The sequence below is a fragment of the Lampetra planeri genome, unplaced genomic scaffold (assembly GCF_965212315.1).
Source record: "Lampetra planeri unplaced genomic scaffold, kcLamPlan1.2.h2 scaffold_1323, whole genome shotgun sequence".
Lineage (NCBI taxonomy): Eukaryota > Metazoa > Chordata > Hyperoartia > Petromyzontiformes > Petromyzontidae > Lampetra > Lampetra planeri.
In genome coordinates this window covers 1-13337 of record NW_027614040.1, presented here as the reverse complement: position 1 = coordinate 13337, position 13337 = coordinate 1, and the positions used below count along the sequence as shown (strand labels likewise).

Below are 13337 nucleotides of genomic sequence, written 5' to 3'. Positions count from 1 at the left end.
AATCTCAGGAGTTAGTGTTGGAGCATATTCAGACTATACTTATTACTAGTCCAATGTCTCCGATGCGGTTGTAGGCTACTGCTTGAAGAGCAGAAATGTTAGCTTTTGTTCGACCTGATCATCAACTAATCAGAAGGAAGGATATAATTCCTACCCCTTCTCAGCCAATAAATAGTTGTAGAAGGTTATTTGCAGAGATAAAGGTGATTATTGTAATTAAAAATAGAAGAAGATATTTAAAAAATTTGTCTACAAGTCGTTCTTTTTCTATATATCATTGTGAGAATTCTATAATGCTTCAGGTGATTACTAAGGCGATTGGGGTAAAAATAGCGGTATATTTGTCGATTTTAAAAGATGGGGCAATATTAAATAGGGTTCAGTCTATCCAGGGTTTTAGTGTAAGAGTGGTCTCTATATTTTCGTTTAAGTAAATAGTTAATGGGATTAGACTAATAAATATAGAGGTTTTAACTAGTTTAGTTGTAAGAATTATAGATGGTTTTGGTATAATGATAGGGGGAAGAAGGATAATAATTGTAAGTAGTGCTCCGGAGTTTATAATTAGGGTTAGATAGTTAGAATTCATTAGCTTCTACTTGGACTTGCACCAAGATTGGTGGCACCTAAGGCCAGCGGATTTCTGCTTATCCTTTAGAAGCTCGAGAGGACTGTGGAGTTGAACCTCAGGGGAAAGAATTAGCAGTTCTTAGTGCTGCCTTGCTCCTCTCGGCAGGCAGAGGGGTTTTAACCTTCATTATTAGACTCACAATCTAATGTTTTATTTAAACTATGCGTGCCTCTAATTATAATAGTGCTTGGATTGGCAATAAGAAGAATGACAGGGGCTATATGTATAAGTATTAGAAGATGTTCTCGGGTGGTACTAGGATTAACTGGAGCATGTTTATTAGGGTGTTCATGTTGTGTTATAATAAGCATATTTAGTGAGAAAAGAGCAGTTAATGTCATGCTTAGGCCTAGTGGGATAATAGTTCAATTTGATCAGCTAAATAAGGAGGTGATGATTAGAATTTCTGCTATAAAGTTTGGGAATGGGGGTAGGGCTATATTAGCAAATGTTATTATAAGTCATCAGAATGATATTAGAGGAAATAGGGCTTGTAGGCCTCGGTTTATAAAGATTGAACGTGTGTGAGTACGCTCATATGTGATATTAGCAAGACAAAATAAGCCTGATGACACTAATCCGTGTGCAATTATTATTGCAAGAGCTCCAGATCATGCTCAGGGTGTTATTGTGAAAATTCCAGCTACAACTAAGCCTATATGGCTGACAGATGAGTAGGCAATTATAGATTTTAGGTCTGTTTGTCGTAAACAAATTGAACTAGTCACAATTATTCCTCATATAGCAATAATTATAAAAGGGATAGCCAAGTCTTTAGTTAGGGGGATAAATAATGATGACATGCGAATTATGCCATAGCCTCCTAGTTTTAATAGAATTGCGGCTAAGACCATAGAGCCTGCAATTGGAGCTTCTACGTGAGCTTTTGGTAATCATAAGTGGAAGATATAAAGAGGTATTTTAATCAAAAAGGCTAAAAAGCAGGCAACTCATCACAAGGCTTCAGATCATGGTGTGTTTGAGAGTAGCGAGAGATCTGAAAGGGGGATGATGTATGTTGATAGGGAGTTTAAGTGGGTTTGAATCATAATGAGGGCAAGAAGTAGGGGGAGAGAGGCAGATAAGGTATAGAAAAGGAAATATAGACCAGCTGTGAGCCGTTCTTTCTGGTTTCCTCAGCGGGTAATAATTAAAAGGGTGGGGATTAGGGTAGTTTCAAAGGCAATATAAAATATTAGCAGGTTGGAGGCCCCAAAAGTAATACATAGAAGGACTTGAAGGAGGATAAGTAAAGAGATTATTGTTTTTTGTCGTGTGATTGGCTCAGTTTTTATGTGTGCTTGGCTAGCTATAATGGTTAGGGGTAGTAGTCAGCAAGAGAGTATAATTAGTGGGCATGAAAATTGGTCAATGCTTAAGAGGGAGTTGGTTGAATTATGCTCAGTTATGTCTGTGCTTAATGTGAGTGTTGTCAAAGTTGCAATTAAAAAGCTGAAGAAGGTTGTAGCAGTTCATAACATGCTTTTTTTGTTAATTAAAAAGGTTATTGGAATTAATATAATTGAGGGGATGATGAGTTTTAGCATTTTAATAGATTTAGGGCTTTTAATTGGTCGGTGTTATGAGTACGAGCTGTTGCAATTATTAAAGATAGTCCCATGCCAGCTTCACAGGCTGAAAAGGTTAAAATAATAAGTGGTGCTGCTATTATTGGAAGTGACGTATTGTTTAAGGCTCATAGTGCTGTAGAGACATATAGTGCTAGGGCTATGCTTTCTAAGGTAAGTAGAAGAGAAAGAAGGTGTTTTCGTTGCAGGGATAGGCCTAATAGGGCTAGGAAGAAAGATGTAAAAATTAATGTCAGGGGCATGTGAGAGTAGGTGTTCCTGAAAGTTCAGGATTAATTGAGCCGAAATCAATTGTCTTAATTAGACTAAACCCCAATAAACTATTCTGCTCAATCAAGTCCTCCTTGTAATCATTCATAGATTAGGCCTAATGTAAGAAGAATGACAAATAGGGAAGCTCAAAGAAGGGTTAATTCCGGGTGAGAAATGTTTGTTGCTCATGGAGATGGGAGAAGAAGAGCAATTTCTAAATCGAATAGTAAAAATAGAATAGCTACTAGAAAGAATCGAAGGGAGAATGGTAGGCGGGCAGATCCTTGTGGGTCGAAGCCGCATTCGTAGGGGGAAAGTTTTTCACTATCAGGTTTTATAATCGGCAGTCAAAATGCTAGTAGGGCTAAAATAGACGATAGTGTTAGAGTTAGGGTAATTATAACTATGAAGGAGTTCATATGCCTTTTCTTGGGTTTATACCAGGTTTGGTTGGTTGGAGGCCAACTATATTAAGTGTATTAAAAAGGCAGGTTAGGTTAAGAGCCTCATCAGTAGATCGAGATATACAAGAATAGTCAAACAACATCTACAAAGTGTCAGTATCAAGCAGCGGCTTCGAAACCGAAGTGATGTTTAGAGGTAAAATGATATTGTATGTGTCGTACTAGGCATGTAAGTAGAAATAGGGAGCCAATAATTACATGTAAGCCGTGGAAACCTGTTGCGACGAAAAAAGTAGAGCCGTATACGCTGTCTGCTATTGTAAATGGGGTTTCATAGTATTCTATAGCTTGAAGGGCTGTGAAGTAAAGTCCAAGCAGAACTGTCAGGGCTAGAGCTTGAGTTGCTTCTGTTCGGTTTTTTTCAGTAATACTATGGTGGGCTCAGGTTACGGATACTCCGGAGGCAAGTAGAACTGCAGTATTTAATAGTGGTACTTCAAATGGGTTCAGTGGGGTAATTCCTGTTGGAGGTCATATTAGGCCAAGCTCTAGAGTTGGTGCCAGGCTGGCGTGATAGAAAGCTCAGAAAAAACCTGCGAAAAAACAGACTTCTGAGATAATAAACAAGATTATTCCATAGCGTAGGCCTTGTTGAACTGGAGAAGTGTGATGGCCTAGAAAGGTGCCTTCTCGAACAACATCTCGTCATCATTGATATATTGTAAGAAGTATCAGAATTAGGCCTAGTGTTATTAAGATATAAGAATTTTTATGGAATCATATGGCTAGGCCGGAGGTTATTAATAGTGCGGCGCCAGCACCGGTTAGGGGTCAGGGGCTTGGGTCTACCATGTGGTATGCGTGAGCTTGGTGGGACATAGACGTTTTCTTGAAGATAAAGGGTTAAAAGTAGAATAAAGACGTATGCTTGGATTATAGCAACAGCTAATTCTAGAATAGTTAAAAGGAAAAGGAGTAATGAGGTAGCTAGTGTAAGTGAGATTATTGGCATTACTGCAAAGGTGGTAATAGAGATTAATTGAATAAGTAGATGTCCAGCTGTTAAATTGGCAGTTAGTCGGACTCCTAGAGCAATAGGTCGGATGAAAAGGCTAATAGTTTCGATAATAACAAGTATAGGGATGAGTGCAATTGGGGTGCCTTCTGGTAATAAGTGGGCTAAGGCTTCTGTTGGTTTTTTTTGTAAGCCGATAAGAACCGTAGCTAATCATATTGGTACTGCTAACCCTATATTTATTGATAGTTGGGTAGTAGGTGTATATGTGTAAGGTAATAACCCTAGAAGGTTGATTGTTAGGATAAATATTATAGAGGCTATACAGATTAGGGCTCATTTGTGTCCTTGTGAGTTGATTGGAGTAAATAGTTGTTTAGTGATAGTTATTAGTGTAGGTATCAGTAGTGTGTGGTAGCGAGATTTAATAAAATTTGGTGTTTGTAAAATTAGTAAAATACTAGGGATTAGTATAGCTAATCAGGCTAGAGGGAGCCCAAATATGGTTGGGGATTTAAATTGGTCAAAAATTGCTAGTGTCATGGTCAGGTTCAGGTGGGTTGTTTGGGTTTAGTGGCTTGTTGAGCAGAGACGGTGTTTTGTGTTTGGTAAAATATAATAGTTGGCATAATTAGTAATAAAATAATTAATCATGATACTGTAAGTATAGAAAATCAAGGAGCGGGCTCAAGTTGTGGCATATCACTAAGGGAGAACATATTCACCCATCTTCAGCTTAAAAGGCTGATGCTAAGTTAGCTTCTTAGTGGCAGTATATATGTTAGGATTCTAATACATCAGTAGTTCAACTTTCGAAATATGAGAGAGGAACAGCTTCTAGTGCGATTGGTATAAAACTATGATTTGCACCGCAGATTTCTGAGCATTGACCAAAATATAGGCCTGGTCGAATTGTAATAAATGTTGCTTGATTTAATCGGCCTGGGACTGCATCTACTTTAGTACCTAAAGATGGGATAGTTCAGGAGTGGATTACATCTTCTGATGTAATTAACATGCGAATAGGGGATTCTATTGGTACTACGATGCGATGGTCTACGTCTAGAAGGCGGATTCCTCCTGGCTCTAGTTCATTAGTTGGCGTTATGTAAGAGTCAAATTCGATCTGATTATAATCAGTGTATTCATAGGATCAGTATCATTGATGTCCAACTGCTTTAATTGTTAAATGTGGGTCACTGATTTCGTCGGTAAGGTAAAGAATGCGTAGGGATGGAAGAGCAATTATAATGAGGACAATGGCTGGTATAACTGTTCATACGATCTCTACTTCTTGAGAATCAAGAGAGTGTTTATTTGTGAATCGGGTAGTAACTATCAGAGTAATAAGATAGAAAATTAGTACACTAATTAAGAATACAACTGTTAGAGTGTGATCATGAAAATGAATAAGTTCTTCTATGATAGGGGAGGCTGCATCTTGAAGTCCTAGTTGAGCTTGCTGTGCCATAAGCAAGATACATGAGTATAAGCTCATAATATTACCTTGACAAGGTAGTGTAATAGTTTTACTAGTATCTTAAGAAAGTGGCAGATATGGTTATGCACCTGGCTTGAAACCAGCGTAGGGGGGTTCGAATCCCTCTTTTCTTGAAGTTAGCTTGGACATAGGCTGGTTCTTCATAAGTATGGTAGGGAGGTGGGCAGCCATGAAGTCATTCAATATTAGTGTTGAGAAGGTCTGTAGCAACAGCTTTGCGTTTAGAAGAGAAGGCTTCTCATAAGATAAATATAAATAGTATAACGGCAATTAATGAGATTGTTGATCCAATTGAGGAAACTACATTTCATGTAGTGTAGGCATCTGGGTAGTCTGAGTAACGTCGTGGTATGCCAGCTAAACCTAGGAAATGTTGGGGGAAGAATGTAAGATTTACACCAGTAAACATAATTACAAAGTGTGCTTTTGATCAGGTTTCGTTAAGTGTATAGCCCGTGAATAGTGGGAATCAGTGGACGAAGCCCGCCATGATTGCGAAAACAGCTCCTATAGATAATACATAATGGAAGTGGGCTACTACATAGTAAGTATCATGAAGGATAATATCTAGTGATGAGTTGGATAAAACGATTCCGGTGAGTCCTCCTACAGTGAATAAGAAAATAAAGCCTAAGGCCCATAGTATGGGGGTGTGTCATACGATTTTTCCGCCATGGAGAGTAGCTAGTCAGCTAAAAACTTTAACTCCTGTTGGGATGGCAATAATTATTGTGGCTGATGTAAAGTAGGCTCGTGTATCAACATCTATTCCTACTGTAAATATGTGATGGGCTCATACAATAAACCCTAGCAACCCAATAGCCATTATTGCTCAGACTATTCCTATATATCCAAATGGTTCTTTTTTTCCGGAGTAATAGGCAACTACATGAGAGATAATTCCAAAGCCTGGTAAGATTAGAATATAAACTTCAGGATGTCCAAAGAATCAAAATAGATGTTGGTAAAGAATTGGGTCTCCTCCCCCTGCAGGGTCGAAGAAAGATGTATTTAAATTACGATCTGTTAAAAGTATAGTAATGGCGGCTGCAAGTACAGGAAGTGATAGAAGAAGGAGGACTGCAGTAATTAAAACGGATCAAACAAATAAAGGAATTTGGTATTGTGTTATAGTTGGGGGCTTTATATTAAAAATTGTTGTGATAAAGTTGACTGCCCCTAGAATTGATGAAATACCAGCTAGGTGAAGGGAGAAAATTGTTAAGTCAACAGAGGCCCCTGTGTGGGCTAAATTTCCTGCTAGGGGTGGGTATACGGTTCATCCCGTTCCGGCCCCTGCTTCAACTCCTGCGGAAGCTAAAAGTAGAAGGAGTGAGGGTGGAAGTAGTCAAAAGCTTATGTTGTTTATACGTGGGAAGGCTATATCTGGGGCGCTAAGTATTATTGGTACAAGTCAGTTTCCGAAGCCTCCGATTATAATTGGTATAACTATAAAAAAGATTATAACGAAAGCATGGGCGGTTACGATAACGTTAAAGATTTGATCGTCTCCTAGTAAAGTGCCTGGTTGACTTAATTCTGCCCGAATTAGGATGCTTAAAGCAGTTCCCACTATTCCTGCTCAGGCCCCAAAGATTAGATATAGGGTGCCGATGTCTTTATGATTAGTAGAGAATAATCAACGAATGAGAGTCACTGGTAGGATGGCCGAATGTTTAGGCGGTGGGCTGTAGACCCGCTTACAGAGATTCGATTTCTCTTCCTGTCAAATTGACCCTGTGGTGAAGTTCACATCAGATTGCAAATCTGAAGATACAGAAGTATACTCTGTTGGGGTCTATAGATCAAAGCTAAAATTAGCACTTAGCTGTTAACTAAGAGGTTGTAAGTATAACACTTGCTGGTCTAGTAAAAATTTTAGCTTAATATAAAGCATCTGATTTGCGTTCAGAAGATGTGAGTGTGTCTTGCAAATTTTATAATCAGAAATTAAGGGTAGTATCCCTTACTGTAAGCTTTGAAGGCTTAGAGTCTATATAACTTAAATTTCTAGTACATAATAAAGATCGCTATTAGCTGAGGTGTTAGAATGAATAGATTAATTGATAATATTGTCATTAAAGCTATAGGCTTATTTGGGGTCACACGTCAAAGAGTAAGATTTGTTGTTGGACATGGAGGTGATAAAATGATTGATAAGTAGCATATGCGGGTATAAAAAAATAAACTTAACAATGAGCCTATTATTATTATAAACAGATAGATAACAAGGTTTTGGTTGGCGAGTTCAACTGATGCTAAAAGTTTATTGGTAAAACCTGTTAGTGGGGGGAGGCCACCTAGAGATAATAGAAGAAGTAATAAAAGTATTTGAGAAATTTGATTGTGCTTATTTATGGTAAGTGCTGTAATTTTATTAGCTTTTAAAGTGTTGAGGTTAATGAATGTTGTGCTTGTAAGTAAGCAATAGATTAGTGTTGTAACTCAAGTAATTGTTGGGTTAAAGGGAGCTATGCTAGCAATTCAGCCTATGTGTGCGATTGATGAGTAGGCCATAATTTTTCGTGTTTGAGTTTGATTTAGGCCCCCCCAACCTCCAACAAACACTGATAATAAAGCTGGGCCAAGAATAAATGCATTATTTTGATCTTGTGCAATTTGAATAAGGAGAGTAATTGGGGCTAATTTTTGTCAAGTTGCTAGGATCATGCCTGTAGTAAGATCTAGGCCTGCTATTACTTCTGGAAGTCAGAAGTGTATTGGAGCTATACCTAATTTAAATATGAGAGCAAGAGTTATAGCGTTAAGGATAATTGGGTCGCTTGATGGGCTGATTGCTCAATTTCCTGAGTGCCAAGCGGCTAAACAGGCAGTAACAAGAAGTGTGGCAGAGCCTGCACTTTGAGCAATGAAGTATTTAGTAGTTGCTTCAATTGAACGTGGGTGATGTGTTTTAGCTATTAGCGGGATAATAGCAATTGTATTAATTTCTAATCCGATTCAAGCTAGAATTCAGCTGGTGCTTGAGAATGTTACAAGTGTGCCAAGACCTAGAGTTATTAGTAGTGTAGATTGAATTAAGGGGGATAGCATATAGTAAGAGATGCTGGTAACATCATATTTGGGGTATGGGCCCAAAAGCTTTATTTAGCTTATCTTACTTAGGATGTGGTGTAATGGAAACACGGAGGGTTTTGGTCTCTCAGATTAAGGTTCGAATCCTTTCATACTAACGAGGAAGAAAGGGGGTAATATCCCCTGTAGCCACTCTATCAAAGTGGTTCCTATTTTCGGACATACTTCCACTGTTAAAAATCCAGTTTATTATTAGTGTTTATATTTGAGGTACTCCTGCCCCCCCCAGTGACACAGCGAGGGATAGTTGAAGAGTAAAAAGGGCTAGGTTGAGGGGTAGAAAATTCTTTCACATAAGGTGTATCAGCTGATCATATCGGAATCGGGGGTATGAGGCTCGGATTCAGAGGAATAGGATAATGAGTGGGGTTGCTTTTATTATTACATTAATAATTGGTAAAATATTTAAATTGTTTGGTCCAAGAGGTCCTAGAAATATAATTGCTGTAAGGGTATTTATAAATAAGATATTAGAGTATTCAGCCAGAAAAAATAAAGCGAATGGACCTCCAGCATATTCTACATTAAAACCAGAGACAAGTTCTGATTCTCCCTCAGTTAAATCGAACGGGGTTCGGTTTGTTTCTGCCAAAGTAGAAACAAATCATATTGCTGCTAGTGGTCAGCTTGAGAGTAGGAATCAGGTGTGTTCTTGCGTATAAATAAAGGCTTGAAGGGAAAATCCTCCTGTTAAAATAATTAAACATAATAGAATTAAGCCTAGGCTTACTTCATATGAGATGGTTTGGGCTACGGCTCGAAGTGCTCCGATTAGCGCATATTTTGAGTTAGAGGCTCAACCTGAGCCAAGGGTGGCGTAGACTGATAAGCTTGAAATTGCTAAAATTACAAGAAGAGTAAGATTAATAGTGGAGATTGACTGTGGTATGGGAATAAATATTCAGAGCGATAGAGCTAAAGTTAGCGCTATAATGGGGGCTGCGATAAATAAGGCTGGGGAGGCTGCGGTGGGTCATACGGGTTCTTTTAGAAATAATTTTACTCCGTCTGCAATAGGTTGTAAAAGTCCTATAAATCCGACAACATTTGGTCCTTTGCGAAGTTGTATATAACCTAGGGTTTTTCGTTCAACTATTGTTAGAAATGCTACTGCAAGCAGGACTATTAAAACTAAAATTAAAGTGGATGTTAATATAACTAGCATAATTTATTTGGAAGGGGATTTGCACCCCTGGTATAAGGGCTTAAACCTTGTGCAATTACTGAGCTCTGCCACCCAAATAAACTTGTCTAGTTATTATTTTAAGTTGCTTACTATTCTTATTAAGTTGGTCTCATAAGATTGATGTAGGGTTTGCATTAGTGTATTGACCCTTACTTCTGCCGGTCCTTTCGTACTAGGGAAGTAGCAAACATAGATAGAAACTGACCTGGATTACTCCGGTCTGAACTCAGATCACGTGGGGCTTTAATCGTTGAACAAACGAACCTTTAATAGCTTTTGCGCCATTGGGGTGCCCCGATCCAACATCGAGGTCGTAAACCCTTTCGTTGATTCGGGCTCGTGGAAAGGATTGCGCTGTTATCCCTGGGGTAACTTGTTTCGTTAGGCAGCAAGTGATGCTGGGTCTATTAACGTTAGTTCTACTAGTGCTTAGAGTTGTAACTCTAGGCTAAGAAAATTGTATTTTCGTCGTCGTGGATATTACTTTTGTTCCGTGGTTGCCCCAACCTAAAACTGTGCATCGTGAATAATGATTATGCGATGTAAATGTTTGGAAGCTCCACAGGGTCTTCTCGTCTTATGGGTTTATACCCGCCTTTGCACGGGTAGGTCAATTTCATTGATAGGGATAAGGAGACAGTTATGCCCTCGTGTAACCTTTCATTCTAGTCTTAATTTACAAGACAAGTGATTACGCTACTTTTACACGGTCAAAGTACCGCGGCCATTCAATATTAATCATTGGGCAGGTCTTGCCTCCAATAGGCGATTCTTATCTGGAGGTGATGTTTTTGGTAAACAGGCGAGGCATGTGTTTGCCGAGTTCCTTCTCATCCTTTATATCTTCTATATTATGTTCCAGTGTAGGGTTAACGGTTATTAGTTCTTGTTTTTCCTGTCGGTAGTCATGTTGTTGATTTCCTGTTGTTTTAAGGGCCGTTAATTTCCAGTGGTTGGTCCGATCTGGTTTACACTTACATTTAGAGGGGTGCGACCTCAAATTACTAATCTTAGCAGGATATTTCCTATTATATAGGATTACTTAATAGTGGTTATAGGGTCTTTATATATTATGGTATTTAAAGTTTAGTAAACTTAAGCTGTAACGCTTTTCTTCTTGGTGGCTGCTTTTAGGCCTACTTAAGTTTATAAGTTGGATATTATCTAATCAATAGAGCTGTATCTCTGTTCACTAGGGCTGTACCCCTAGTGAATAAAACTTAAAATGTAGAGTAGTAAGATGTTTAAATTTATAAGTAATTTTGTTGCTTATCTACAAATTAAGATCAAGCTTAAACTTGTTTCTTAAGTAACCAGCTATCACTAGGCTCGGTAGGCTTTTCACCTCTACCCAGGGCTTTTTCCAATCTTTTGCCACAGATACGGATTAACTCTTATAGGTAATCCCAGGGTAGCTCGTCTAGTTTCGGGGAGGCGGCAGTATTTTCGGGTTTACTTGCTAAGCCATGATGCAAAAGGTACAAGATTTTATCTTTGCTTTACTTTACTTAGTTGATCTGTTTCATCACTTTTTCAATGTTCCCTTGCGGTACTATATGTGTTTTATTTTTCTATCACCTATACTAAAATGGGGGCAATGGTTTGCTGTAAATGTGTGAATGTTTTATAATCATAAATTAAAAGTTGTTAGATAAATATACTCAAATCAGTAATCAGAAGATCTTGAATCGCACAAGAATATTTTCGGTGTAAGGGAAATGCTTAACTTTTAAGCTATCTTCTGTTTTCCAAGCGCACCTTCCGGTACGCTTACCATGTTACGACTTTTCTCCGGGAGGGGTGTGGGAGAGTGACGGGCGGTGTGTACGCACCCTAGTGGCCAACTTCAACTAGACAAACTATTCTTGTTTACTGCTAAATCCACCTTCAAAATTATTTCATTAAGTTATTCGTATACTCTGGGGAGAGAGTGTAGCCCATCTCTGCCTGCCTCATAGGCTGCACCTCGACCTGACGTATTTGCATAGATAGCTTCTTTGCCTACGGTTATTCTTTTATAAGGTTGGCTGGCGACGGCGGTATATAGACTGGGGGCGAGAGGCGGCGGGGTTAAAACGTGGGGTATCGGGTTATAGGACAGGCTCCTCTAGGTGGGTTTAGGGTGCCGTCAAGTTCTTTGGGTTTTAAACGATTGTTCGTAGTGCCCTGGCGACGGTGGTTTATTTATGGCAGGCATAGCGGGGTATCTAATCCCGGTTTGTGAGTTTTGCTTTCGTGATGTCAAAGTGAGTTTATTAATATAGATTCTTTCGATGTTGAGATATTTAAGCATACCTATTCAACTAGCAGGCATGATGGCTTCTATAGTATTAGTTAAGCTAGTATTTTAATCACGCTTTGTGCCGGAGATATCAGCTTGAGCTCCTCGTATAACCGCGGTGGCTGGCACGAGGTTTACCAGCTCTAAAATACGTAACTTAGTCGGGCTTGCGTCCATAGCTTAAGGTTTATCACTGCTGAGTACCCTTGAGGGTGTGGGTGGCTAGGTGTTGTGGGCTAACTTATTGTGAGCCTGATACCATCTCTTTTTTATGTTTATAGTTAAAGGAGGTCCTCACGGGAGTGCGGAAACTTGCATGTGTAATTTCATATATAGTTGATATTAAGGCTGGAACTAATCCTTTGTGTCAAGGGGTTCTAAAACCATCTGAGCATCTTCAGTGCTCTGCTTTAATGTTAAGCTACTCTTGACATTTGAAAATCAGAGGGTAATTTAATGTTAAGATGCTAGCTTTGGGAGCTAGATACAGGGGTTTGAATCCCCTTCCTTTGAAAAATCTGTATGTTAAGTTTCAGTTGAATTTACCGGTGTTCTTTGATAGCAGAATTAACTTGTTTTCTAGGCGACCTAGAATTGGAAAGATTAAAATAAAAATTATAAAGTACACTGTTGATGCAATTTGTGTTATTAAAATAAATGGGTGTTCAGCTGGTTCTCCCCCTAGTCAAGTGAGTAGCGCTAGATCAGCAATCAGAATCCAAAATGTAACTTGGGCGAGCGGACGAAATTGAATGCCTCGTTGTTTAGAGGTGTGGGTAAAGGGGATAACCAGGAGGATTATGATGGCTGCTGCTAAAGCTATGACCCCACCTAATTTATTAGGAATAGATCGTAGAATCGCATAGGCGAACAGGAAGTATCATTCTGGCTTAATGTGAGGTGGGGTACTAAGAGGGTTGGCATAAATAAAATTGTCTGGCTCACCTAGTGCATTTGGGGCTAAAAGAGAAATTATAAAAAGAACCCCAAGTAAAATAACAAAGCCAAAAATGTCTTTGAAAGAGAAGTATGGGTGAAATTGAATTTTATCCAAATTAGAGTTAATTCCTAGGGGGTTACTAGATCCTGTTTGATGGAGGAATATAATATGGATTATAGTTATTGCTGCTAGGATAAATGGTAAAATAAAATGGAATGTAAAAAACCGGGTTAATGTGGCGTTTGATACTGAGAAGCCGCCTCATAATCATACTACAATATCATCTCCTACATAAGGTACTGCTGAAATTAAATTTGTAATAACGGTTGCCCCTCAGAAGGATATTTGCCCTCATGGTAGTACATAACCAACGAAAGCAGTAGCTGCAGTTAATGCAAATAAGATGACTCCAACGTTTCATGTTTCTTTATATAAATAAGAG

The 13337-nt window shown here is 38.7% G+C and overlaps 1 pseudogene; it reads right to left on the bottom strand.

The window, feature by feature from the left end:
• Positions 1 to 11415: 11415 nt before the first annotated feature.
• On the bottom strand, positions 11416 to 12223 carry LOC144739132 (18S ribosomal RNA; annotated as a pseudogene).
• Between the last annotated feature and the right edge of the window lie 1114 nt (positions 12224 to 13337).